Source organism: Gavialis gangeticus, unplaced genomic scaffold, assembly GCF_001723915.1.
Source record: "Gavialis gangeticus isolate Ggan-Ray unplaced genomic scaffold, GavGan_comp1, whole genome shotgun sequence".
Classification (NCBI taxonomy): Eukaryota; Metazoa; Chordata; order Crocodylia; family Gavialidae; genus Gavialis; species Gavialis gangeticus.
In genome coordinates this window covers 156,107,971-156,112,040 of record NW_017729024.1, presented here as the reverse complement: position 1 = coordinate 156,112,040, position 4,070 = coordinate 156,107,971, and the positions used below count along the sequence as shown (strand labels likewise).

Below are 4,070 nucleotides of genomic sequence, written 5' to 3'. Positions count from 1 at the left end.
CTTGTTAATAATCAGCCATTGGTATCAGCCCAAAAAATCTTTACTAGTGCACCCCTAGTTTAAGTGCACTAATTTACTCTGCCATTGGATAGTACCCATGTCTGATGGGACTATCCTTCACCAGCGTAAATGTAATTAATCTACTGTGTCCTAATTGTGGAGCACGTGTAGGAAGTGACACTTTACAGGACAGTTAGTCTACTGCACAGTGAAGTATACATGTAGAAGTGCCCAGCAATAGCTAGTTTTCACTCTATATGAGAACCAGCCAGAATCAGAAGACCAATTAACTTTTTTAATAGGTTGTAGAGGCATCTGATAACAACAAAGGAGTGGTGGCTGAGAAATACTAGGTTCAATTCTAGGTTCTAAAGGACTTTGCATGCTTATGACACCACCTTTTTGCCTGATCTCTACAAATGTGCCATTTCTCTGATCTATCCCATTCCCCGTGTCAATTTGCCCTTCCTAAAACATTTCTCCCCTCACTGTTCCTGTCCTGCTCTTGTTCCCTTCTGAATTCAAACCCAGCACTTCCTCTCCCTTGTAAGGGAGCATCAGGCATCAGGAGCATAAGAATCCTGGCATCAGGAGCATAAGAATCCTCAGTCCTCTGAGTTGTGGTGTCTGACCTAACAACAACTGGAAACAGGGGAAAAAAATATGCTCTTTGCAACCAGAGCCTTGAAAGAATTATTTGCAACAGACATGTGTCTGAACGTCTACAAATTTGATTTCTAAAGGCTTGCAAAAAAAATTGTTTCAAAAGAAAAGTAATAGCAAAGAGCAGAGTCTTGATGTCAGAGCCAAACTTCAAGTCTCTGCTGCAAAACCTGGAAATGCTTGAGTTGACAGAATCATGGGGTTGGAAGGGATGACTTCATCTACAGCCTTCTAGTCAGGTGCACGTTTAAAAAGAATGAATCAGTTTAAGATGGCACCTATCTAGCCTCATGAAAAACTGCAGTGAAGGATATCCCACAGCTTCCTTTACTGTCCTTATAATTAGGAAGACTTTTTTCTGCTGAGAATTCCACCCACCCCACTTTCCTGTATTATGAGCCCATACGTGTGTACACACACACACACACGTGTGTCTTAGTCATTTGGGTGTGTAAATCTCAAAGTCAATAGATGTGAACCACTTAAGTCATTAAAGGCGTGAAAAATGGAACTTAGGTGATTTTAAAAGCTTATCCAACATGCATATCCTACTTTTAAGAATACTGCTTTGACAATACAAACAAAATTGTAAATTAAAGCAGTTCCACCACTGGATCATCTATTCCTTGGATGATCAAAGCGAACTGGAAGACAGCTGCCTCTGCATCTTAAACAGATTTCAGTATGCATAACAATTTTATATTATCTTACCTCCGCTGGTTTCTGGTGGATACTTGCCATCCAACAAGTCTGTATCTTTGAAGTCTCCTATAAGAAAATGTTAGAATTTCATTTTTAATCCTTACAGCAGATTCCATATTTTAATGGTTAACATTTTCACCTGGGTATCATCTTTCAGCTTATTTGCAAGTTTGGTCAGAATGGCACTGTAAGGACCTTAAACATTATTTTGAAAATGGTAAATAATCAGGGACACAATAAAGTCAAGTGGAGTAAGTGTGCTCTTGAAATACAGAGGAACTAGAATTATAGGAAAGTAACTTGCTTTTCAATTTTCATGAGTAAAGATCACCTAATTTCTTTTCCAAACATCTTAATCATTTTCCAGGCTATCCATGTTCCACAGTTTGGAAACTATATAGTATAGTAGGGGTGTCAAAGATATGGCCTGAGTCAAATCCAGCCTGCATAGCCCCATCATCCAGACCCTCATACCACCCTTGGTCTTGAGTTGACCCACACACTGCTTCTCCTGGCTGGTCTGGAACTTATGCCACCTGCTCCAGCCAGTCCAGGGCCTGTGCTGCACACTGTGTCTGCCCTGACCAGTCTAGGATGGGTGCCCCATGCAGCATAGGTTTCAGACTGCCTTGGGTGGGTGCTGTATGCACTGGATCTGACATGCAGGAGTGGTCCATAGGCCCAAGGAGGGCAGCCTCGCAGCATTCATATAGCCAGCCAACAGGGCCAGATGAGTTCAAGGTGCTAACTGTGTGACTATTAACCAGCTCACTGAAACTTTTTATTTGGTAGATCCACAGCAAAATATAGTACAGACAGATCCCAAACACTGTGTTCATTCTGCTAGAGGGAAGAGACCCATAATGAAAAACAAAAAACTAAGGCGGCAACTGAAAACAGATTTGCTCTCTCTTTTAATGTGCCTCAGGTTCCAGTCAAATGTATTTGTTCAGTAGAAATGATTTTTTTTTCTGAGATGTAAACTACAGAAGCCAGCTGAAAATATATCCTGTTTCACTCTGACTTTAAAGTATTTCTAGAAAGAGAGAAAATGCATGCAAAACATATGTACATCTCCCAGAAATGGGACTGTAGGGGGGCGATCAGGAAGGCCAAGGTGGAGATGGAACTGGGACTAGCTACCCGGATCAAGGACAAGAAGAAGTCCTTTTTTAAATACATAGGGGGTAAAAAGAAGGTACTGGGTAATGTGTGGCCTCTTTGGGACACCCTAAGAAACCAGGTCATCACACCAGACAGCAAAGCTAATCTATTTAACAATTTCTTTGCTTCCATTTTTCTGAGAAGGGACCCGGTCATCCCCCCTCACCAGGACCCTCGCAGGTCCCAGGGGAGGTGCACCCAGGCCTAGGGTCAGAGAGGACCTAGTCAGGGAACTTCTGGAGGGACTAGACATATTTAAATCAGCAGGTCCTGACGATCTCCATCCCAGAGTGCTGAGGGAATTAGCAGAGGTCATTGCTGGACCCCTGGCGTGGCTTTACGGGCACTCATGGTGCTCTGGGTGTTGTGCCAGAGGACTGGAAAAGGGCCAATGTGGTTCCCATTTTCAAAAAAATGAGGAAGGAGGACCCAGGAAACTATAGGCTAGTTAGTCTTACCTCGGCCCTGGGTAAGCTTTTTGAGAGAATTATCCTGGAGCATGTCTGTGAGGGGCCAGCAGGGGAGATTATGCTTAGGGGCAACCAACACAGGTTCATTAGAGGCAGGTCCTGTCAGACCAACCTGGTGGCTTTCTATGCCCAGGTCACAAAATCCTTGGACGCAGGTGTTGCAGTGGACAGAGTCTTCCTGGACATTAGGAAGGCCTTTGACACCGTCTCTCACTCCATTCTCATTAAAAAACTAGGAGACTGCGGCATTGACATCTGCACAGTCAGATGGGTCACTGGCTGGAGGGCTGCTCCCAGAGAGTGTTGGTGGATGGGTCATTTTTGACCTGGAGGGATGTGGGCAGTGGGGTCCCCCAGGGCTCAGTCCTCGGGCCTGCACTGTTCAACATCTTCATCAGCAACTTGGACGAGGGGGCAAAAAGCACCCTGTTCAAATTTGCAGATCATACTAATATGTGGGGAGAAGTGGGCACGCTAGAAGGGAGGAATACGATGAGGAAAACTCCTACGATGGTGTCGACACGGAGTGCTGCCAGGGCCCCTGCCCGGGGGGGGCAGCTTTCCCGGGGCTTGTCTGATGCCTCCACCCAGACAGAGCCCATGGGGGGGCTGGCATCCCCCACCCCCTGGCCTGCAGGAGTTGCCCAGCAAGGCCTGGGGGGGCAGGGATTGGGGACCCCCACACCTGTCCTGCAGGTGCCCGCCTTAGGGTCCTGGAGGTGCAGGTGAGGGAGCTCCAGGAGGAGGTTAGCACGCTGAGGGAAATCAGGGAGGTAGAGGAAGAAATTGACAGCTATTTCCTTTCCCTGCAAGGTCACGCATCCAAGGAAGAAGCACTCCAGGAGGTGCCCTCCACTGTGGAGTGGCAGACAGTCACCTCCAGAACTAGGGCTGCTCGTAACACAGGAGTACCAGTTCCTACAGTCCAGCTAGAGAGCAGGTACAAGGCCCTGGCAACTCTGGAGGAGAAGGAAGGAGAGGAAGCAACTCCATGCTCTCCATGTTCTGAGTAGGCCGAAGGAGCTAAGCAGGCCAGGAGGAAAAAGCGTCAAGTGATCATCATAGGCGACT

General features: G+C 46.4%; 2 long non-coding RNA genes across 4 annotated transcripts in view; one reads left to right on the top strand and one right to left on the bottom strand.

The window, feature by feature from the left end:
* The window catches only part of LOC109297871, an 82,889-nt gene that overhangs the window by 30,779 nt on the left and 48,040 nt on the right, over positions 1-4,070 (top strand). The window lies entirely within an intron of this gene.
* Positions 1-4,070, bottom strand: part of LOC109297872 — a 17,988-nt gene that overhangs the window by 7,248 nt on the left and 6,670 nt on the right. Inside the window, exon 2 of the long non-coding RNA XR_002097453.1 lies at positions 638-1,428. This is a non-coding gene — a long non-coding RNA (uncharacterized LOC109297872). The remainder of the gene's footprint in view (positions 1-637; positions 1,429-4,070) is intronic.